At 36.7% G+C, this 25,832-nt stretch overlaps 1 protein-coding gene across 3 annotated transcripts in view; it reads right to left on the reverse strand.

Moving 5' to 3' along the window:
- The window catches only part of LOC126977245 (thyrotropin-releasing hormone receptor), a 155,300-nt gene extending 153,072 nt beyond the window's left edge, over positions 1–2,228 (reverse strand). For all 3 annotated transcript variants that reach the window (XM_050825977.1, XM_050825978.1, XM_050825979.1), the window contains exon 1: positions 2,082–2,228. The gene's annotated coding sequence lies outside the window, so the exon portion shown is untranslated. The remainder of the gene's footprint in view (positions 1–2,081) is intronic.
- Between the last annotated feature and the right edge of the window lie 23,604 nt (positions 2,229–25,832).

The following is a 25,832-nucleotide window of genomic DNA, read 5'->3' on the forward strand; positions in this document are numbered from 1 at the left end:
TTAGATAATGCCTGAATAGTGGCTAGGACTTTATTATAAAAGTACAGTAAACATTTACCCTTAAAGCTATTATGTATCTTATGAAGCCTACTAGAATAAGTTACAAGTAATCCCTTATTTCTAGTGTTAATGAAAAGCACTATTAAGAGCATAGGCTTTCATTGCAAAAAATAATGGAGGGGTTGAAATAGGGGATCTTAGTTTGTATAGAATATCGTCATTATCAAAGATAAAACCATGAAACTTTGTATTTAGACACTTGATAATAAATAATTCATAAACATTTGTTCGAGAATTTTTGAAACTTTGACTTACATGGGGATGAAATAGGAGATTAAAGTTCACAGCGAAATACTATTAAAGAGACTGTCCACAATGACAAGGGATATGCTATCATAGAAGTTCGCTGCCAGCAGCAGAAAGAGCAGTTTGTAAGTGTATTATATGAAAAGTATTCTGCAAAATCAAAAAAGTATATGTTAGTATGTTTATATTACAGATATAAGTATGTAAATGGTACTGCACTTTTCTTATACGATGGTACGGAACTCTTCGGGAGCGGGTCGGACTTCCACTTGTGCGAGCTATAGATGTAGAGCTTAAAGAACCTAGAGTTCGGCGTTAACTCATTACATTTTAACACTGAAATTGGACTTGACAAGTCTAGGAAACGAACTTTTAGTGAGATCATAATACCAAAAAGTCACAGATTTACTTCTAATGGATTTGTTTACATGAAGTCACCCAATATATTATGGAAAACTGAATACAAAACCATTAAATTAACATAAAATGGAGCAAATAGCCAGGTTTTCCCAGTTTCCTGGGTTTTCCACCAAAAACCTTAAACAAAATAAAGATTGCAGAAATAAGTTTCTGAGACCTACATATAAAGGGCTTAATTGTAAGTTACTATAAATAAGCAGATATATTAAAAGGCATAAAAGGCATTTATTTTCTCAAAATTGATTCCTTTAGAATTCTTTTTGAAGTAATTTCTAATAACTACTAGACCGCTTCGGAAACAAGTGGCGCTCTGAGAGAGAAGAAGCGGCGCAAGAAACAATATATTTAAAAATGAATATAGGCTTTTGAAAGGTTATTATTATTTTTAACATCAAATGGACTTGGATAATCTTATAACTAAATGCATTTCATAAAAACTGATTTCTTATGTTATTTTTGTTGCATTTTCACCACATACCAATTGGTAATTTTCAGTTATAATATATATTGTCCAAAAGACTAACTAACTCGACTGACTCGAGTAGTATGCATAATATTTACCTACATATTAATTAAGTAATTTTTATATGATACTAGCTGACCCAGCAAACGTTATATTGCCGATATTAAACTCGCGATACAAAAGTAATTGTTGATCGTAGATGACTGAAAATTTGAAGTTGTATGTATTTTTTAATGCTGACTCATAATCAAACAAATTTAAAAAAATGTCAAAAAATTAAAATAAAATTTGGTGTGGACCACCCCTAACATTTAGGGGGATGGAAAATAGATGTTGTCCGATTCTCAGACCTACCCAATATGCACTCAAAATTTTATGAGAATCGGTCAAGCCGTTTCGAAGGAGTTTAACTACAAACACCGCGACATGAGAATTTTATATATTAGATTTTACAATATAATCCCAGAAATTTACAAAACAAAAATATATTATGTTCAAAATTATTGTAAAAACGTTAATGTGCTAAGGGTTGCTACAACATAAATGACTTTCTTCATGAGTAATTAGGAATGGAGCGACTGGAGCTGTAAGACTATTTAATCAATAAATTTTATTGTTACAAAATTTTACTAAAATAAGAGTCCGCTGAGTTTCTTGGGTGGTACCTCAGAATGGGTTTTTAATTAATTAAGATTTTGACTTTCAAAAAAAATATTTTAAATTTATTTTTGTTAAAATGTATATTTTTGAATTACTGAAAAACTCCAATTACAATGTCTTATTATTAAATAATTAAATTAAAAATTCAAAGAACCATCAAATAAATATAATCTTTAACGTATTGCGGTTAATAAAAAAATACCAAAAAGTATATCAAAGATGAAGTACTTACAGTAAACCGGACCGCAAATGCTATGATCCTGTACACATTAATAAAAACACCTAAATAACACGCCCGTTAATTTATTTCAATTCACTCCCGTACGTAAACTTTGCGGACGAAACTTTTGTCGCGCACATAGCACACGTCCTATCTCAACGCCTGCCGCGAGAATACTGAAATACTAAGAAGTGAAGAACTGTAAATTCGTTTATCTGAACTTCAGAAGGAGTTTCCTCGACCGAATTTTTCATATTTCGAACACGCACGAATGGGCGGCCGTGTTAGCCAAATATCGGTCCCACAAAGCACATTCTTTTTCGTTCCATATTCAAATTGATTGTTTTTTTCTTTTTAGCTTTTTCGGTTGCCTTACAATTTACATTGATTATATTATTGTGTATCAATCCAATGTGTAACAGACCTCTGTTGAGTGTTGGTGAATTTTTAAATAAATGATTTGTATGACATTTTCAATTACCAATTATTAACCATCATTATTATTTCATTATTATTTAACCTGACAAACTTTGTTAAAAGCAATACATGTATATAGTTTCTAGTATTAATTTATAGAATAGAAATGCTGTAAAGTTTGCTTTAATAAATAAATAAATCATACAAATTTGACTCGTCTGAAATTATTTATGGATTTGACTGGTTTGATTTACTTACTTTTTTCCGTAGGACTTACTATAATATATTTGATGCTAGTTGAAAAAAGCGTTAGTGACTGTGTATATATAGAAGTACCTACGTATAAAATTCAATATGTGAAGCTGAAATGTACAATCCGGTAATGATGCCTTTTCAGAGTTATTTATTTTAAGCTGAATTAGAAACTATTAGTACCTAATATTATAGGAATTTAAAACTTACTTATCTAAGTTTAATCAAAAAAAAAAACAGAAAACGTATCTTTTTTCATATTTATATATCGCATTAGAGTTAGAGTCGCGCATAGAGGCAAAAGTTTTTACGATTCAGCCAATATTTTTATAGATATTTGATCTGGTTGTGATATCGAGATCTTTTCTATTTTAGCACCAAGAGTAGATAATATACTTTCAGATCGGCCACATGCCTAAAATAATAAGGATAGAAAGATTTCAATTTGAGATCCCTTGGGGTTGCCAGTTATATCGAATAGAGACTTGTATAGGGGATTCATTAAATTTATTAAACTCATAATGTTGTAACTTGTATTATTTACTAGCTGATGCCCGCGACTTCGTCCGCGTAGATAAAGGGTTTGGATAAACTTTGCTTGAAGATTATCTCATGTTCTATTCCAGTTCCGGTTCCCGTTTTCGCTCCCGTTCCCAACATATTATATATACATATATGAATCTTATTTCGAGGAAGATCGTTATGACAAACTAAACCTACTATTGGTATAGTAATAACTCATCGGCGTGAATTCAGTTTTTCACAAATCCCGCAGGAGCCATGGATGTCATTTCCCAACCTCTAGTCTATAATTCTGAGCGGCACTACAATTGCTCCCGTCACCTTGAGACATAAGATGTTAAGTCTCATTTGCCCAGTAATTTCACTAGCTACGGCGTCCTGTCAGACCGAAACAGTAATATTTACACACATTACTGCTTCACCGTTGTGCCTCCCACTGGTAAATCGGTTCAGAAGCTCCGGCGTAAAAGTGTAACAAACAAACTTACATTCACAATTATAATATTACTAAGGATTTGCCAAGATAATAATAATGTATCTTCGTTTGAAAGTATCTATACTGAATGTACTTTGAATTTGAATTATGAATAAAATTTCGTCATTAATATTCATACGATTTTGCTCTGTCACAGTTGTAATAACTTTAATATTAAAATACTTTGGTATTGGACTTTGAAGGTTGTTACAGAAAATAATGTTACAGTATTGGAAAAGAAAAATCGAGATCGATTATACGGATAAGATGAATTGAAGGTAGATTGAGTAATATGTAGTTCAAATTCAAGAAAAGGTTTTGTGCGGTTTTATGAAATCACGGTAAAAGTGAAACTTTTTTTCACATTAATTAAAAAATTTTGGAATAATATTTACATTAGACACTGACAAAAATAAACAAAATAGCGTGGAGCACTGGCACAAATGAGTAATAGTCTATACTCTACACGGTCAGCTGCTGCGAACTATAGGCGCCGACCGACCGTCTCGCGACGTGCAACACAGAGACGAAAAAGTTTGAGACGATGTTTCACTTTAATATTTTTATTAAAACTAGCAGACCCAGCAAACTTTGTATTGCCATATAAAGTCATAAGAAAAAAATCAATAGTTAAAATTTTTGGGGTCTAAAAATAGATGACTACCGATTTTCAGACGTACCAAATAATCGAACATAAAATCTACCAACTATAAATAGCTAAAATTAAATTTGTTTCTTACCTCCGTAGAAAGTTAGAAAGATATAAAGATTCTAAACAGTTATTCATTTTAAACTATTCTTTCAATTTGATTTCTGAACATCAAAGGAAAAACACTATTGTTGTTTTTATTTAATTCCGAACATTTTTTCATATTGATTCATCTTTTGAACCTTCTCTGGACTTCCACAATTAATTCAAGACCAAAATTAGCCAAATCGGTCCAGCCGTTCTCGTGTTTTAGCGATCTATCGAACAGCAATTCATTTTCATTTATATAGATAGGAATTCAAATCACTTATTAAACACAAATTAAATTTTTATTTGTTTCAATAAAACCACAACCTGAAAGTTGAACAAGACATAGAAGATTTATCAACGAAACGTCACTCGAATGGTTGGCTCAGTGAAAGAGCGCTCGAACGCGAGAGGTCGCCGGTTCGAGTCCCGCGTCGTTCATAAATTTTGTATTCAAAATTAATTTCTGTTTTTAATCCCAGAACTGAGGATTATCACTTAAAAAAAAAAACAAATTGTTTACACAATATATTGAACGTCAAAAACTATCGCACATTAGAAAAAGTATGCCTCAGACCTGAGAAGAACGGGCGCAAGAAACGCAGCGGGCTTTTTTTTTATTTACAGGATGACGGTTGAAATGTTCTTAATGGTTCGAATTTCAAAATCTTATAGATCAAGGTGACGAGTGTAATCGGAGTATTGTTCATATCCTTTGGATTTTTAAAAAATTTTGAGTGACAACACTTTAATACCTAACGCATTATCTCTAATATATAAAATTCTCGTGTCATGGTGTTAAACATTGAACTCCTCCGAAACGGCTTGACCGATTCTCATGAAATTTTGAGTGCATATGAGGTAGGTCTGAGAATCGGACAACATCTATTTTTCATGCCCCTAAATGTTAAGGGTGGTACGAAATGTTTATTTTGAATTTTTTCGACATTTTTTTTAAATTTGTTTGATTATGAGTCAGCATTAAAAAATACATACAACTTCAAATTTTCACCCATCTACGATCAACAGTTACTTTTGTATCGCGATTTTAATATCGGCAATACAACGTTTACTGGGTCAGCCAGTATATTATAAATAACTTATATTAAGTAAGTCTGAGAATAGGTCTTTAACTATTTTTTATATCCCTAACTGATGATGGTAGCCCTTACCTAATTTTTTTTTTATTGCAGATCGTCCACAGTGCTTTAATCATTCAAAAAGTGACTACATTTCCACACATATAAGTAAATTTATTGAATTAGGCGTTACTTTGCGGAAATCCATAATTATACAAATTATTTAAGTTTTCTTTAGTGTTAATTCCGCCAATATTTGTCTTTAAAACAATTCGACACGTGATTCGGCACGAGACTGAAAGTTCAGTCTCGTGCCAGATTTTGGCGAGACAACACGTCCTGAGGATGCCTCGTGTAGAGGCGAAACACGTGTCGAATTGTTTTAAAGACAAATATTGGCGGAATTAACACTAAAGAAAACTTAAATAATTTGTACACATATAAGTTATAAGTTAGTTATTATCCAAATGATTTGAGTTTCTTTAGTATTAATTCCGCCAGTATTTGTCTTTAAACAATTCGACACGTGTTTCAACTCTACACGAGGCATCCTCAGGACGTGTTGACTCGCCAAAATCTGGCACGAGAATAATAATAATTTGGATAATTATGGATTTCCGCAAAGTAACGCAACGCCTACTTCAATAAATTTTTTTTAAGTTAGTTTTTTTTTATTTCGATACCAAAGCATTCACTAAAAATAATTTATATGGCAAAACAACGTTTATCGGATCAGCTTATAATAATATAACAATTTATTATGTATTTTTTTTTTAATTTTGTGTCTTAATATTTTAACTACCTAACTAAATCAAAATGGCTCCAGAAAAGAAAAAATAATTTTAACATCCGACTGTTATGTTAATTTATTGCCTACACAAATAAAATTTGAAAAACAAAATTTTATGAAGGATGCGGGACTCGAATCCACGACCTCCGGCATCCGTGCCGGTGTTCTCACCAACTGAGCCAACCGTTCGAGTAACCTATTGTTTAGATTTATAAGAGCGACATCTCAAGTCAATTTCCTAATATGCAAATAGTGGGGTTGAGCAGTTTATCAACTGTAATATAGATCCTGTAGATGAAGCCACAACCTGATAGTTGAACAAAGCAAACAAGATTTTATAACGGTACGTCACTCGAATGGTTGCTCCGGCGTCAAAGCTCCTCCGTTAACCAACTGGTTAGAGCACCGGCACGGGACGGCGGAGGTCGTGGGTTCGAGTCCCGCATCGTTCATAAAATTTTGTTTATCAAATTTTATTTGTGTATTAATCCTAGAAGTGGGGGTTATCACTTTAAAAACATAAGATATTGTTTAAATTTATTGCCTGTTATCAAAAAGTAGGGCTGTATGAGTAATTAGAACTGATTATTCAACGATAAGACACTATCGCTATATAATATGTAATTCTACCAAAAGAAAACTCATTCATTAATTGAGTGTTGCCATAAACAAAATTACTTTAATAAATGGTAGACAATCAACAAATTATTGCCATATAATTCTGATTTATATCGCGCTATTTGTATCAATTTACAAGTGAAGTGAAACTTATATTTGGCTTTATTTATAACTAGCTGACCTGACAAACGTTGTTCTGTATATAATAAATAAAATTATGTTTTTATATGAATTTATCAATAATATATCATAACATCAAAAATTACTTCGTAAAATATGCACCCTGCTGTCGTAATGAAATTGTTTCACAGCAAAACTGTCAAACCGTGCGTCAATAAATTCTCTCATAGAAATTATATATATATATATATATATATATGTGACTCATACTCATAGTGTGAACTTAAATAACTATTTTCCATACACCTTATTTCAAAGTAAAAGACTCCGGTATAATTTTTTTTTATGACAATAAGGGACGAGACGAACAGGACGTTTAGCTGATGGTAATTGATACGCCTTGCCCATTACAATTCAGTGCCGCTCAGGATTCTTGAAAAACCCAAAAATTATGTGCGGCACTAGAATTATAGCGCTCGTCTCCTTGATACATAAGATGTTAAGTCTTATTGGCCCAGTAATTTCACTAGCTACGGCGCCCTTCAGACCGAAACACAATAATGCTTACACATTACTGCTTCATGGCAGAAATAAGCGCCGTTGTGGTACCCATAATCTAGCCAGCATCCGGTGCAAAGGAGCATTCAACTGGTAATCCCACTCTTTCATAAGAGCCATCCTTTTAATTCGGTTCTATTTAACTAAACCGACCACGTCTGTCATAATAGAAACATACTTCCAAGTACAACATGCCAGCTCTATCGGACAACAGTGTCCGAATGTGCAAAGGAGCCTCCCACTGTTAAGATCTTTGACTTTCATAATTGTTTAGTAATAATGCATTTGGAATACTCTTGCGCCTGCCACGATCCTGTAGCGCATCGGGGATTTTTGCCGAGGCCCTGGTAAATTGTTTTTATACTAAAATGCGAAAACTTCGCGGTTCCTTGATGAGCAGGGTGAGTGACAGCTGCAACAGTATTCTAAATCTATTCGCAAACCGATTTGACTGTCAGTATGTGAACAATTGTAATATGGTTCAGTCTAGCGAAACTCTCTAAGAATAAAGATAGTTTAAAAAAACTATAAAGCACGCCTTTCTCCTGCCTTATCGACGATAGATGAAAAATTATATTAAATTAACAATAATCATAATTTGCAAATTGAAAAATGGAATAATTTTATCAAATTAATGTATTGTCAACGGTCCTCGATAAATCTACGAAGTTTGAACGAAATCTGGCCGTTTAAAGTGGGTCAAAATCGAACCCAAATGAGTCGATTACAAACAAACATACATACAGGTGAAGCTAATATAAACAAAAGACCACTGCCCTACAAACTAAACATAAGAAACTTCGTCCCATAATTTTAATTGATAAATCACCTCACATTAAATTGTCGCTACGGATTTTCCAAGCCTTTATTTCATCCTAAATTTAATAGTTGCTCCCATTTATCAGTGAGCCGTCTATTTGATAAAGAAGATGTTTTAAAAGTTAGTTAATTGTGTGTAACTTTGGTGTAAGTTTGTCGCTTTATTTCTATTCATCATTTTGGGACAAAGACCTATGAATATTAGACAGAGTAGGTATACGGAAAATCTGCTGGTCTACTAAATCTTATAACTTTAAACGAGTAATTCTCTTTCAGCAAAGGCTCCAACGATTTTAATGGATTTTAGTATACGGGGGCGAGAAATCGATCTAGCTAGGTTTAAATTTTACAAATATAGTTTTATCCGTGTTAGGGTAAATTTCGCCACTATATAAGACTATATTAGCTTAGATGGGACATTGGGTGATCCGGAAAGCAGAAGACCCGGGTTCAAATCCAGATGTCCAGATTTTTAATTGTTCAAGTTTTGTACATTCTTAAAAATCCGAGCAAGGCTCGGTCGTCCGGATATTTAAAGTGAAACTTTTATTACATCGTCTCAAACTTTTTCTTCTGTGTGTTGCATGTCGCGTGACGGTCGGGCGGCGCCTATAGTTCGCATATTGGATGCAATTGCGTTCGGGTGGAAGAGTAGGTTCGAACCCCACACACTCGATAAAGGTTTTTTTATTTTATGAAAATGTCAAGCATACTATATAAATATGTTTTTTTTTCTATGCTGATATTAATACCTATGTTATTTTGCGAAAAAAGTTTCACTTGCATGGTAGTTTCATAAAACCACACAATTGCTTTTTTTATTTAAGCAAGGACTAAAACTACAAATCTTTATGCGAGTAAGTTTTAACGAGCAGATGAGCCACCTGAAGTAAAACGGTATCATATCATTGTTTAGACTAAATTTAATTCAAGACATCTATGTTTTCGTCCACCCAAAAACAGCTTCAAACAAATGAATGCGTATTAACAAAATACTTACGTCGACGAGCCTTCTACTGTCAACATACCATAGTATTATGGAAACTATAAAAACAGTTCATCTTAGATTAAGGATTGGTCTCTGCTGCGCTCCAACTAGATACCGCACTACCTGAGACCAATAACTTTTTATTACGGCAACTATTAGATGCTTGTGTGCGTGGCATCTTGACGCTCAATGGCATCTTTCAAATTTTGTAACATACGCTTCGTGTTATTTTAAATTGAATTTAATAAAATACAAAATACTTACTCATGATAATATGTCGTCCCAGTGTATTTTTAATACATCTTATTTCTTGTAGTATTATTTTTACAAAGTTTTACAACGCAACCCGGCATTTTAGTTTCAACTATTAGCAAAGTTTAACAGAACATGTGGCACGTCAACGTCACACGTTGGTGTGAGATTGTCGAGACTGGCTCGAGTACCGTCACTTGGGCGTAGTATTAGTTGCCGCACTTTGCAACTACGCCTGCAGTATCTAGTTGGAGTGCAGCGGATACCAATCCTTAATCTAAGCACTATATTATAAGTTTAATTGTTATCCAAATTATTTGAGTTTTCTTTAGTGTTAGTTACGCCAATATTTGTCTTTAAACAATTCAACAGGTGTTACGCCTCTACACGAGGCATCCTCAGGACGTGTTGACATGCCAAAATCTGGCACGAGACTGAATCAAATGAGCCGGAAACCGCTGTTTTATACCCTCGTCCCATGAAATGACGCGCTGTGATTAGTCGGCTGTTATGACATATTACCCCCGGAAGAGATACGTAACAATGGTGAAGGGACCAAATTTGTTTGTTCAACAAACAAACTCCAATCATTTGGATAATAATGGATGTCCGCAAAGTAACGCCCACTTCAATAAAAGTTTAATTGTTGTCAATTATATATTTTATGTTGTACAAGGAATTTTCAAGACAAAAGAATATGTAAATTTATCTTTGAATTGATGCTTCCAATTCTATTTGACCTAGAATTTAATTAAAGCATTTCTACGAATTGAAATTCAAAAAGACGAAAATTAAATTCGATTTATTTCGGCCTTTGATTTGAATTTATTTAAGCGCAATTTGATTAAACGAAAACTATTGAAGACCAAATTGTTAAAATTTTGACGACCATTTACTTCATCAATACTATAATACTAATCTTAATATATAAAAATTACGTGACACGTTGTTTGTCCGCGATGGACTCCTAAACTAATGAACGGATTTTAATGGGGTTTACTTCATGGAGTGCAGTTTGGTCCAACTTGAGAGATAGCATAGTTTTTATTTCGATTTAGGACCTATAATTATTTTTATTTCCAATATTTGTTTTGTACGGAGATCTTTTCTGTGAGAAAATTTATAGACGCACGGTTTGACAGTTCTGCTGTGAAACAATTTCAATATAGTAAACAACAGGGAGCAATAACGTTCTATATTATGTATGAAAATTAATAAATTAATAAAAAAAAAACAGTGTTTTATTTATTATGCACAGAACAACGTCTGTCGGGTTAGCTAGTACATATATTATTATTCATTGTAAATTAAATGGTTCGAGCTGACACTGACGTACGCCAGACCAGAGATGACTGCAATACTGCATTTGTGGCCGGACCTGCGCTTTGTAGAGCGCTAGAATGAGATAACTCACGAACGAATCAACCGATTTTGACCGGCTTGGTGGCAATCGACGTGGTTTTTTGATAAAAAGAGCTGGTTATTTGGAATCGTGGAAGAGTTTGAAGAGAAGAAGAGAGAGAAGTTTTTGGTATCGATCGGTAAAGCTGTTTAAAAGTTATTCTAAGAAAACCTTTTCTCGTAGTTTTTTTTTTAGATTTCTTTAAATCTACCGGTCCGAATTTTATCCAAAATCTAAGTTTGTTTTTTTTTTATGGAATAGGAGGACAAACGAGCGTACGGGTCACCTGTTGTTAAGTGATCACCGCCGCCCACAACCTCTTGCAACACTAGAGGAATCACAGGAGCGTTGCCGGCCTTTAAGGAAGGTGTACGCGCTTTTTTTGAAGGTACCCATGTCGTATCGTCCCGGAAACACCGCACAAGGAAGCTCATTCCACAGCTTTGTAGTACGTGGAAGAAAGCTCCTTGAAAACCGCACTGTGGAGGACCGCCACACATCCAGATGGTGAGGATGATATCCTAACTTGTGGCGTGTCGTGCGAAGGTGGAATTCGGCGGCAGGAATCAGCTTAAACAGCTCTTCGGAACACTCCCCGTGATAAATGCGGTAGAAGACACTTCGTTCATCTGGAATACTTTGTTTATCTAATATAAATTATGAACGTTTTATGAGACAAAGATTATTTATTAATAAAGGAATAATAAATCTTGATGATATGAATACAATGAAGCGACGTCTCTACGCAACGCCAAGTGATCCAGCCGTTCACAGAGCACTGGGACCCCGACAGTTCAAGCTGCTCTGCACGCGGTCAAATGGATCGAGCTGATACTGGGGTGCGCCAGACCAGAGATGACAGCAATACCCCATGTGTGGCCGGACCTGCGCTTTGTAGAGCGCTAGTATGTGGGCCGGCTTGAAGTATTGCCGTGCTCTATTAATGACGCCCAGTTTCTTTGAAGCCAATTTGGCTTTGCTTTCCAGATGACCACGAAATTGGCAATTGGCTCGAGATTTCGAGACCCAGTATTCCGATACTAGGCGAGGCTTTGAGGGAAGTGTTGTCGAAGAGCGGTGATACGACAAATGGGGTTTTTTTTAGTGGTAAACGTGCAAACTTGAGTCTTCTGGGGGTAAATTGGACAAGGTTAAATTTTCCCCATTCCACGACCTTCTCAAGAGAGGACTCGATAGAAGACACAAGTTTCTCCCGGCACTGGTCGACGATTTCCCGAGAGAGACCTGCATGGCCCTTGTATACGGCATCACCAGTGCTGTCATCCGCATAGCAATGAATGTTGGAAGTGTCCAACATATCATTGATATGCAGAAGAAACAGCGTGCGAGAAAGCACACATCCTTGGGGCACTCCAGCATTCACGGGCATCAGGTTCAAGCAATATCCGTTGACAACGACCTATATGCTGCGCCCAGTGAGGAAGCTGGAGGTCCACTTGCACAAGCTCTCGGGAAGCCCAAATGATGGAAGTTTGGGGAGGAGCGCCTTGTGCCATACACGATCAAAGGCCTTCGCTATATCCAGGCTAACTGCCAGGCCTTCCCCTTGCTTTCAATAGCCGCAGCCCATCTATGTGTTAGGTATACCAGAAGATCACCTGCCGACCGACCATGACGAAACCCGTATTATCGGTCGTTGATCAACTGGTGACCCTCTAGGTATACCAAAAGCTGGCGGCTAATTATGCTCTCCATGATTTTGGAGAGCAGGGAGGTAATAGCAATAGGCCTGTAGTTTGCCGGATCCGAACTGTCTCCTTTTTTTTGGATCGGATGGACAAGGGCTGACTTCCATGAGTCAGGGACTACGCCTTTAGAATAAGAGTGCCGGAATAAACGCGTTAGCACCGGCGTCAACTCAGGGGCACACGTTCTAAGCACGATTGGAGAAATGCCATCCGGCCCGCTCGACTTCCTGACGTCCAACGAAGACAGAGCTCGCCTAACAGTTTTCTGTCTGAACTGTACTTCAGGCATACAGCTCTGACACCGCGGGATGGTCGGCGGTGTTTTTCCGTTGTCGTCAAGAGTCGAGTTGGAGGCGAAAAGAGTGCACAAGAGATCGGCTTTCTCTTTTGCCGTATGGGCCAGGGTGTCATTCCTCATGTGCAACGGTGGCATGGACGCCTGGCTGAAGTTACCAAGAGCAGCTTTCGGCAACGACGAGAACTTGCGTGTACCGGTCGGGTAACTGGAAAGCTGCTCGGCGATTTTGACGACGTGTTTTGATTTTGCACGGGCGATTTGCTGCTTTAAAAATCTGGAGGCACGGTTGTATTTCCTCTTGAGAGCTATGCAGTTCGGATCCTTTGTGCCCAGCGCCGCAACCCAAGCTCGATACGCCTACGATAACTGACGCATCGAACCAGGGCTGTGATCTGCCACCGAAGGGTACTACAGAGTTTGGTATAAAAATATCCATACCCTGCAGTATAACATCGGCTACTGCAACGGCGCAGGCACTAGGATCATCCGAAGGGAAACAAACCCTGCCCCAAGGGTAGGATGCAAAAAGGAACGCATCCTATCCCAATCTGCTGACTTGTAGTGCCATACGCAGCGGGTCACTGGTGGTCTGCGACGTTGGCGTCAGATAGGCACTACACTCCTGACCAGGCAATGGTCGGACGTTCCGAGAGGGGCGTCGACAAAGACCTGGTAACCATCGGGATGTGTAGTCAGCAGAAGATCCATCAACCAATTGGGACGGACCATACGCCAATGCAAAATTATGCGCAGATCACCCTGCGTAGTCTGTGGTACGTGATCCAAGATATGTGCCCGTTGAAATCACCCAAGACTACGATTTCAGCGGAGGGGATCTGTGCAAGCACGGCATCAATTGCCGCTTGAACGCAGCCCATGAGATGATCGGTTTCTGCGTTACCAGTATGGGACCTGTAGACACACGCATAGATGCGGACGCGGTCCTCTAAATCTACGCGGAGCCAGAGAGTGGACAGGTCCCTACCCTCAAAATTGCCGAGACGGCGACAGCAGATATCCTCCCTAACGTACACACATACCCCGGCATGAGGCAAAAAATGGTGCTCAATTTTGTACCCGGGGTACGTTAAATATGACGTATCGCTAGGTCGAGATATCTGCGTCTCCGTAAGGAAACACAAGGCCGGCTGCGCCGTCTCAAGGTGGTGGTGGACGGCGTTTAAGTTGGAGTGCATTCCGCTGATGTTACAAAAGTCCACTTTAAGCGTGGAGCGGGGTGCCGTGGTGCTACTGCCTCGTTTGTCCTCGGTCATGCGCGGTACTGTGCCCTCCCCAGAATACGAGGGGCAGCCCAAGTGCGAATGCTCGGGGAGGGATTCTCCGGCTCTACAGGAGCCAGTACCCTCATGGGGTAATTTATCTTTATATACCGCTCTCATATTTTTTTGTTGGGGGGAAGGGGAGGGGGGGGGGGAATTAGCCTCCGGTCCTCGACACTAACCTATGCGAAACATAGCGGCACTAGGCCGCTACTTCACGCCGGTATTCTGTGTGAGTGTGGTAATTAACCCGGACGAGTCTGGCCCGATTGTGCTGACGTCAAAGGACGGCAGCGTGACTCTCCCACTTCTAAAAAGCCCTTAGTCGCCTCTTACGACACCCATGGGCCTGGGACTCCCCTATTCTTTTTACGCCCCGGGAAAAGTACAGGGTGAAGTCAAGCCTTTTCGAATGGCGCTAACCGCGATACAATCGGTTGCGCCGTTCAAAAGTTATTTACATACACACACATATATACAGACGTACGGACACCATCGCAGGAATAGTCCAAGAAGCTTCCTAGGACCTTAAAATGTTGAGAGCTGATATAAACTAAAAACGGGGTCAAACCAATAACTTCCTGAATTCTTGAAAATTTTCAATTTTCTCAGCGGGAAGTTAAAAATGTTCTGGACATATAGAAAGGGTAAAAGCAACAGTTCAAGTAAATCGTCTAAAGTAAAGAATTACTTACAACAACAACAAAAACACTAGATTATGAAGATACAGAGAAACGATGTGAGGTCTCGAAACGTCGGGTTGGCTAAAATAATAATAAAAATTTTACTAAAAATCTAATGTAAAAACACTTACACGCCTTTAAATCGCCCTGTAAATATCACTTCCGTGTAAACCAATTTTTATTATATGCCCATATCTCATATGGGGCGCTGGTAATTTTCATAAAAATCCATTTTCGAGTTTGTATCGGGATTGCTTCACAAAAATCCTAACATTGCCGCGAAACAAAACAATATTTGTAAGATTACATACACGTACAAACAGCCTCGCGTTGGCATTTCAATTTTCTTCCAAATAGCCAAAATGTTTCGCACATACAAAATATTCTTTATGAGATTGTCGGAGGAACATTGTAGCATATGACACAATACAAATTCCTTCATGGAAACAATCATTTGATTTATCTAATATAATAAAATTCTCGTGTCGCGGTGTTTGTAGATAAACTCCTCCAAAACGGATTGACCGATTCTCATGCTATGTGCATATTGGGTAGGTCTGAGATTCTAACAACATCTATTTTTCATCCCCCTAAATTTTAAGGTTAGACCACCCCAATTTCTTTTTAAATTTTAAGATAAATTATTTATTTTCTATTTTTTTATGATACAAAATTAAAAAATACATACAACCCTAAATTTTCAACCCTCTGCGATCAACACCTATTTTTCTATCGCGGTTTTAATAGTATTACATCCACAGATACCCACTATAGTTGCAAGATGGCAGTCGAATTTAATGATTATTGAAGTATGACAAATTTTATGTACATTTATATGTATGTATGTATGATAAGCTATAATATATCATTTGGTCTGAGAATCAGTCGCCATCTATATTTTATACCCTAAAAATTTTAATTATTGAATTTATTTTATTACTTTATATGACAATACAACCTTTGCTGGGTTAGCTAGTTTAACTATAGAATTTATACAGTTTGCTATTTTTCAGTGAACCCTTACATTTAGGTAACGCAACACTCACACACACACATCACACACACACACACACACACACACACAAACACACGCGCGCGCTATTGTAATCTTTTATTTGTTAGTACATATAGTACATTTTAAGTCTATTCTGTTAATATATGATTTCTTTTTATAATTTAAAATTTATGTAATCCTTTGTGGCTTAATGTAAAACCTAGGTTAAGATTGTAAAAATAATTGTTTTGTACGCTGTTGATTATATTAATAAATAAATAAGTATACAAATAGAAATTTGTACCAAAATTTACGGACGAAGCGGGATTTCAACACAAGTCTCTCGGGGTACCAGCGCACAGCGCAGCAACCCGAGAGATGAACAAACATACCAAAGAGGTCATGCGTCATGCGTATTTATGCATTTCGAATTAATTTCGATCGTTTTTCGTATTATTTATACTTCAATAATTAACGTATTAAAGAACACAATTTTTTTTTTCTAAATAGTTTCCCACCATCTATCGATGTTTGCTGAGGTTGTCATCACTAGTTTTAGTACCGCAGACTCTCGCTGCATGGCTAATAGCGCCAAAATGGCGAATATCAAACAGGCACAAAAGCACTTTGACAGCCGCCAGTCCAGTGGTATATAGTAGAGGTCAGTGGATTACGCATTGAAACACGTTCCGGAATACGGGCCTTGATATAAGTTTAGATGATATCTACAGGCTCCGTCGATCTCACTCAGCAGTCTGTGTTTGTCCGTTCGTGGTTTAACACAAATATATCACATGTAGGGCTTGAGTTATGGATTAGTTCGTTGGGAGTGTTCCAAACAGCGATAATGGGAGACGGTGAGATTTTATTTAAATTTGTCATCTCGTCTACGATGGAAACTTTTACGGCCTTGCAAATAAACTTGGTATAAAGTTATTACTGATGATAAACAAAGAAAATGCAAAATGTTTACAATATCGTTGACAATACAATGATAATTCTGAAGTTTTCCTAATGACAACCTGTCTCGCAAATAAACGCGGGAAACGTTATACGTCTGAACCGAACAAACCATTCGTAAGGAAAATGTCTATTTGTAAACATTTTACATATTCTTGGTTTATGATTAGTTATAACTTTATGCCTATTTTATTTGTAAGGCCGTTAATGTTTTTACTCAGATAAGTTCGAGAACACAAATAATGGAACAATACTAATTTCACATCAGTTCTGAATAAGAAATGTACCTATTATAATTATGAATAAAATATACACAAATATTTTATATATATAAGGGACGAGACGAACAGGACGTTCAGCTGATGGTAATTGATACGCCCTTCCCATTACAATGCAGTGCCGCTCAGGATTCTTGAAAAACCCAAAAATTCTGAGCGGAACTACAATTGCGCTCGTCACCTTGAGACATTAGTTGTTAAGTCACATTTGCCCAGTAATTTCACTAGTTACGGCGCTCTTCAGGCCGAAACACGATAATGCTCAGACATTACTGCTTCACGGCAGAAATAGGTGCCGTTCTGCTACCCATAATCTAGCCGGCTTCCTGAGCAAAGGAGCCTCCCAGTGGTGCGCAAAGGAGCCTCCCTTTGGTGTGTATAAAGTATTAATATAGCTGCCATAGCTAGTTGAAAGGTAAATTCAAATATTTTTATACAAAATAGTATTCAAAATCACTTACTGAACGTCAAAAACTACCACCCATTCAAAATAGACTGCCTCAGACCTGAGAAGAACGGGCGCAAGAAACCCAACGGGCTTTCTTTTTAATAAAAATATGGATTACAATGTAGTATCGTATATTAAACATTTGTAATTAAAGAGCCTGAAAGTGTCCACTTCATTCCCAGTCTGTGGTATCATTAAGAAAATCGTTTATGTTTTAATAACCACTTTTTTTCCCACACAAACGTTTTTTAACTATTCTTTTAAATTTCGTAACACATTTATTTGTACATTTTCTGGGATCATATTGTAAAGGCATAATATACATCGCCAGATAACTTATCACTAATATACAAATAAAAAAAAAATTTTTCAATAATTATAAAACTTTCAAAATTTCGTTGAATGTACAATCTTATCCATAAATCGCTAGTTACTCGCACTTGTGCTATCGATTCCTATACTTTCATTAACGTTTACATATAATGCAATTGAATTTATTAATTGTTAAAAGATAAGAAACCTAATAAAGAATCCTAAATGTTGATTTAAAATCAGTGGCAATGAGTTTCTCGTTAAAGCTCAACCCTTTCCAATGTAGCGGTAAATATAAAAAGAAATGAAAACTATTGGCCTTCATAAGTGTCAATTCCTTAACAACATGAAATCAACGATTTTGATTTGATTGATTTAAAATTTATGAGGTAATATTGCAATTGTATAAAAATTTAACTTGAATCAAAATCTGTACCGAAATAGTCATCTTGAATATGATCCTAGCGATCCGTTAGCATTCATAAGTGTCATTTCCTTGACCAAAATAAAATAAGTGATTTTGATTTGATTGATTTAAAATTTATGAGGTAATATTGCAATTGTATAAAAATAGAACTTTATTCGAAATTGCGTACCGAAATAGTCATCTTGAATATGATCCTAGCGATCAACGAACAAATTCATTACCTTCTAATATAAAAACATACTAAGATATAAAGCATATTTAGCCAAAAAGTAGGTTATATTTACAATATAGCATTAAAACAAAATATATTTTAGGTTTTCATATCACGTCGGAACTTTTAATAGTTATAGTAATAAACTACGTGTTTTACTGTCATGTTTATACAAAATATGGTCGGCTTCTGAACCCAGATTATAATAAAAATCTGTATATAATTACGTTATGTTCCGCCACTGGAGGAGCCACATATGGAGCTACATGAGTACCGCCACACATCCAGATGGTGGGGATGACATTCTAATTTGTAGCATGTCGTGCGAAGATTGAATTGGGCGGCAGGAATCAGGATAAACAGCTCTTCGGAACACTCCCCTTCAGAAATGCGGTAGAAGACACACAATGAAGCGAGGTCTCTTCGCAACGCCAATTGGTTCAGCTGATACTGGGGTGCGTCAGACCAGAGATGACAGCAATACTCAGTATCTAGCTGGACCTAAGCTTTGTACAGCGCGAGAATTTGGGGTGGCTTGAAGTATTGCCGTTCTTTATTTATGACGCCCAGCTTTTGTAATGGTAAACGCTCAAACATGAGTCTTCCGGGTATTAAATTGGACAAGTTTCAATTTACCCTATTCCACGACCTTCTCAAGAGAGGACTCGATAGAAGACACAAGTTTCTCCTGGCACCAGTCAACGATTTCCCGAGAGAGACCTGCATGGCGCGTGTGTACTGCTACACCAGTGCTGTCGTATGCATAGTAATGTATGTTGGAGGTGTCCAACATATCATTGGTATGAAGAAGAAAAAGTGTAAGAGATAACCTTGGGGCACTCCAGCGTTCACAGGTTTCGGGCTCGAGCATAACCGTCGACATCGACGTGTATGCTGCGCCGAATGAAGAAGCTGGAGGTCCACATGCAGAAACTCTCGGGATGCCCAAATGATGGAAGTTTTGAGAGAAGTGCCTTGTGCCATACACGATCAGAGGTCTTCGTTATATCCAAGCTAACTGCCAGGCCTTCTCCTTTGCTTACAATAGCCACTGCCCATCATGTGTAAGGTATACCAGAAGATCGCCTGCCGGCCTACCATGGCGAAAGTTTTGAGAGAAGCTCCTTATGCCATTCTGGATCAAAGGCCTTCGCTATATCCAGGCTAACTACCAGGCCTTCTCCTTTGCTTACGATAGCCACTGGCCATCATGTGTTAGCTATACCAGAAGATCGCCTGCCAACCGACCATCGCGAAAGCCGTACTGTCAGTCGTTGATCAAGTGGTGACCCTCTACGACCTAGCTATACCAAGTGCTGGCGGTCAATCATGCTCTCCATGATTTTGGAGAGCAGGGAGGAAATAGCTATAAGCCTGTAGTTAGAGGGGGAGCATATCTGTAGAGAATGTGCAATGTCACGAGGGTTTTTTTTTTTGGATTTCTACGGTTTGATAGTGTAAGAAGCGATCAGTACTGTTTTTAGCGGAAGTTCATCCACTGAAAGTAATCTCTGCCTAACCCTTTGGAAGAGAGGCGTGATGGTATATATGTATTATGTATGTTATAATAGAAAAAATACATATAAATTAATTTAATAACAGTTTAGTAATATAAAATAATAATATGACATAATCGATGTAAGCTACAGCGAATTCATTTCATAATAGTACATTACGATTCAAGTGCGCAAAGTATCGTATACTATTTTTCCTATTAAGTTGCGCAAAGACCACTATAATTATTTTCAAACATTCCCGCACGCTCAGCTACATTCCAACGTGTGGAAAAGTGGTACTTTGCGAACCCAAATGCATGCGCAAAATCGAACTTTGCGCACGATAATAGGAGAAATTATATTTCCTTATCCTTATTTTCTCTTTATAAATTCTGTTATATTTTAGTACATAATCTTGTTTTAAACATACTAAAAATTGAATAAGAATATATAAGATGTATGTCCTGAGGCTTTCTGTAACACCGCAATGTACATCATATTAAGAAAATAGAAATGTCTGTTAAGAGATAAAATGGTGCTTTACATGTTTATTTTATAGGGTTGCCACTGGTGTGATAATGTCGTAGAATAAAAAAAAATGATCAAGACAGATACTTGACTCTAGAAAGTGAGGCAAGCATTAAGAAGCCAACCGCTAGACATTCAGTGGCCAAGCAAGCAACCGTTTCTACCTGATCGAAAATACTCTAATCTCAGATTTAACTCCCTACTGAATAGGTAGTTGCGACAATACAACACTAGAATTTCATCCAAACGTTTTGAGTTTTCTTTAGTGTGAGACTACTCTCAATCTCGTGGCAGAGTTTGGCGAATAAAAATCTACTGAGGATGCCTCGTTTAGAGGCGAAACACGTGTCGAATTGTTTAAAGACAAATATTGGCGGAATTAACACTAAAGAAAACTCAAATCATTTGGATAATTATGGATTTTCGCAAAGTAACGCCTACTTCAATAATTATTTAGAACAAGCGACATGTAAAAGTAGATATTAATGGAAATACAGTAGCACAATTTAAGAAAAACTTGGCATTTGGATTTGTAAAATGCTATGATCCATTTTTTTATGACGTATAAAACGCATTGACCAAATATATTGTATTTTAGTGACATTGTCGCTTGTAATAATTTATGAAATTTATTTATCTTTTTATACTGTTTTTTTTTTTTGTTTTTTAGCGAATAGGATTTCTATTTCATTTTATGTATGAATTTAATTGTTTGTATGTTTATGTGCATGATGTGTTCACCTGTAACTTCAATAACACGATTTTTGGACTTTATGTTATAATTTAATGAATTGACATTTGTATCCGGTGTTGGTGGACCATGAATAAATAAAATGAAAAAAAAGAGGTTCTGGATCACGTCAGAAATTCCTAAAAGGAGACGGAAACCATTATAAATACTAATTTGGGCCCAAATGTGAAATTGATGTGAATTAATAGATTGAGAGACTTGTTAGTCCGTAGCTGAAAATTCTGTAAAGGTTGACAGCCCTGGTTACAAGTTAATATCAAAGTACCCGCTCGCAGTTGCCACCGGCCCCCGAAGCCCTATACGTTCTCGCCTACACAACGTGTTACAGAAGAAACTCTATTTATAAACCAAATATTAACATCACTGGAGCTTTCAATCTCTTGCTTCGACATATAATAATACCTAAAGCTTTGCTCCTACATCGCTTGGATTACATTTAAGTACTATGATATATTACGTTGTATTGTTAATTCGTCTGGGAGTTCTCTTTCAAGTTTCACTTGGAGTCTGTAAAAAAATTCTTTAAAAAATCTACCGTATGTCCTTTTCTGTACTCCTGAATAGGTAGTTGCGACAAAACAACATTAGAATTTCATCCAAACGTTTTGAGTTTTCTTTAGTGTGAGACTACTCTCAGTCTCGTGCCAGAATTTGGCGAGTCAACATCTCCTGAGGATGCCTCGTGTAGAGGCGAAACACGTGTCGAATTGTTTAAAGACAAATATTGGCAGTCCGTAAAAAATGTACCGTATGGCCTTTTCTGTACTCCTGACAACCTATGTGATACGATAACCAACATACCGACAAACACATGAACAAAACAATGTTTTACAATAGTGAGTTACAAATATATATAAACTAGAAGAATTATTTTGTATACCTTCAATACGAGCGATATGAACCTCGTACTGAGGGCTCCAAATAACACAAGCAAACTCGGGGATACTGCGGATGAAAGCGTAGTAAAGAATTTTGAGTGTATTTGGTTGCCTAAATGGTTTTGACAGACGTAATTCCATTCCTAATTGCTTATAAGCCTTAGAGGAAATGTTATCGATATGAAGATTAAAGTTTAATTGAGAATCAAGGGTCCTTAATACTGTTGACTCATTGTAGTTGATAAGCTGGCATGATTGAGTAACAAACATCGTCACACGAACAACTCGAAGTGACTTGCCTGACATACTGTTTTTGACTCCATAAAATGCTCGGGATAAATAAAATATCCCGCTGACATAAATACAAGCGACGCAACAATACATTATTGTCATGTTCAACTCACGAAGTCACTCACACGTGAGATTAATAAATTGTCCTATTAATTATATCTTTGTTTCGCCGAATATTTTCCCGTTATTTTTGGATGTTTGAGGATAAAGATTGAGGAGTCTCTTATTCGAAAGAAGTACATCTGCATCTCTTTTCCTTAAGTTCATCTGTAAAATTTACATAAATTTTAAGGTTTCATAGCTGCGTATTTTTTTTTTTGAGAGTAGGAAATAGTAGACTGTTAACCAAGGGTCGAAAGAATCAATTCCCGAGTAGGAATTGATTATTTTACCCGTGTTAAGCACTTTACTTTTCATTTCGAATATGAGGAAAATAAAACTAGTTGTTTATCTAAACTATTTATTGATATTAAATCATAATATTAGTAGCACCTATTTAAAATTAATTGTCAAATTAGGACAATTTATGACGACTTTTTAAATTTTAAATATGGAACTCTCCGCGTAATTGTTGCGGCTTATTCCGCTCAAAGAAGTTTGCGTTAAGTTCACACTGGCTGTTTAGAAAGTCACATGGCCGCAGCTTTTATTAATTAGTTTTTTTTACATAAAACTCTTCACAGCTGAAAGCAGTTCTATTATTGAAGTTCATTCCGGCCCTTTGGTGGAAAGCAATTTGTATGAGTTTTTCCCTCTCTATGGAGGGAAACAGCATTTTCCACCCAATAATCAGATCAAGACAACATTACTTTCCGAGTGTGAGAAATGAAAATACTGTTTACATATTCAAGCCGTTATGGTAAGGCCCATATGTCGGACTCGGATGTCTCCATACGGCGTGCAAATAAAGGAAATCAGGCAGTGCCTACCCTACGTTAACAACCTATATAAATATAGTGTTAAAGTTAATTTAGTTTAATTTGGTTCCGTTATTTTATAATCAAACTTCTAGTAAATTTCTGAAGTAAAACTTCTTTAGGCGCGATCTGGGTGTAACTCAGAATTATTTTCTGACAGAAGTAACGCTGAGTAAAAAAGTCAATTGAAACAATTTTTTTAAACCGTTATAAGGGATTTAAAAAAAATCAACATGCTCAGTATTTTTTTGTAAATCTTCAAGTGTATATTTTGTTTATTTATTACTTACTACTTTTGTAATAAATATTAAATAAGTTTTCAGAATTTTCTAACATTTGTGACATTCGTTTATTTGTTTTTGGTTTCTTTTTTTTTTTTTGGAGTTTATGGCCTGGTATCTAGACCTTTAGGCCAATTTTTGGTTTCTTCGTTATTTAGGCCATTAGGGCAGACAAAGGGTTCGAGGCCATACAGCCTTATTTGTTAATTTTTTTATGAAAATATGGGACGAGACGAGCGGGACGTTCAGATGATAGTAATTTGTTACGCCCTGCCCATTACAATGCAGTGCCGCTCAGGATTCATAAAAAGCCCAAAAATTCTGAGTGGCACTACAATTGCGCTCGTCACCTTGAGACATAAGATGTCAAGTCTTATTTGCCCAGTAATATCACTAGCTACGGCGCCCTTCAGACTGAAAAACAATAATGCACATTACTGCTTCACGGCAGAATTAGACGCCGTTGTTGTAGTCATAATCTTGCACCGGTACCGGCATCCTGTGTAAAGGAGCGTCCCACTGGTCGCCATTCAACTTTACTGTCTCAACGGCCACCGTAATTCGAGATATCTGCCCTACCCACTTCAGTTTTGCAATCGTTAAATTATTGCTTAAACAATTCGATTGTGTGATTGCAATAATATAATTTAATTATCACTGAATGTGAATGGCAATATTACAGACACGAGTTAACTACTAAATGATTCACTACAACAACGATATTCTCGGAACGTGAACTTGATCCACTTAATTTGTCAGAATATTTAATTCATAAATGACACACGCGCTATCGGGATTTCAGGAAACGGCGCGGAGTTCCTGCGCCGTAATGGGAACAGGAAAAAAGTTGCCCATCGGTCGATGGTCCACGTATCAACTTAGTCTGGCCATAAATACTGTTACAATTAAAAATAAACAAAATATTACATTTGAATTTGGAATCTGTCATTTTTATATGATTGTTCAATGAGTTTTCTCATTTTGGCGCCAATGCATTGTACAGTATTTTGCGATATTAAAATGGAGTGGGGTGATAAAGAGAATCGAATCGCTGTGATTGCATTACACAAAGTAGGTATGTAGGCAAATGCATTTTTTAAAACTCTCCATACGCTTGGTATTAGTAAGTACAATGCGACCTTCTCTATTTGTGATAGAAAAAGATCTGGCCGTCCACGAAGTGTTCGTACGAAAAAGGTGGTCAAAGCAGTAAGGGAAATAATTCGAAGAAATCCTGTCCGAAAGCAAAAGATTTTATCTCGGGAGATAAGATAGCACCTAGAACCATATCGCGTATTTTAAAAGATGTCTTAGGACTTGCAGCCTATGAAATTATATACTGGTCATTTCTTAACTGATATTTTAAGAAAGAATAGGGTGGTAGAATCGAAACAACTAATGAAGCGGTAAGCAAAGGAAGGTTACAGAAAATTTTTGTTAGGTACAGATGAGAAATATGTACAATTGAGCAACATTTTAACAAACAAAATGACCGTATTTATTCTCAAAGCTCTAAGGAAGCTCCAAATTAGTCGATAGAGTGCAACGTGGGCCCTATCCGACTTCAGTGATGGTTTGGTGGGGTAGCTATGAAGGAGTGACTCAAAACATCGGCACAAGTGCATTAAGATACCATGTTTGAGAAGGTAAGAATAGTCCTTCCAGCAAGACTCGGCGCCGGGTCTTCGCCGCTGGATTATGATTTATAGTCAGTTTTAGAGAGTACGGCTTGCTCTAAGCGCCATGATAATTTAGAGTCCCTAAAACAATCCGTACGATTGGCAGTGAAGAATTTTCCCATGGAAACAGTGCGTGTTGATAACTGGCCTCATCGTGTAAAGGACGGTATTGCAGCCAATGGAGACGAATAATTTTTTATATTATAAATTGTTTTATGTTTATATATTAAACTAATACACTGTAAAAGTAATAAATGTTATTTGCAATAGAGTTTTTTTTCCTTGTTTCAGTAGTTATGGCAATACTAGGTACT

The sequence above is a fragment of the Leptidea sinapis genome, chromosome 44 (genome assembly GCF_905404315.1).
Source record: "Leptidea sinapis chromosome 44, ilLepSina1.1, whole genome shotgun sequence".
Lineage (NCBI taxonomy): Eukaryota > Metazoa > Arthropoda > Insecta > Lepidoptera > Pieridae > Leptidea > Leptidea sinapis.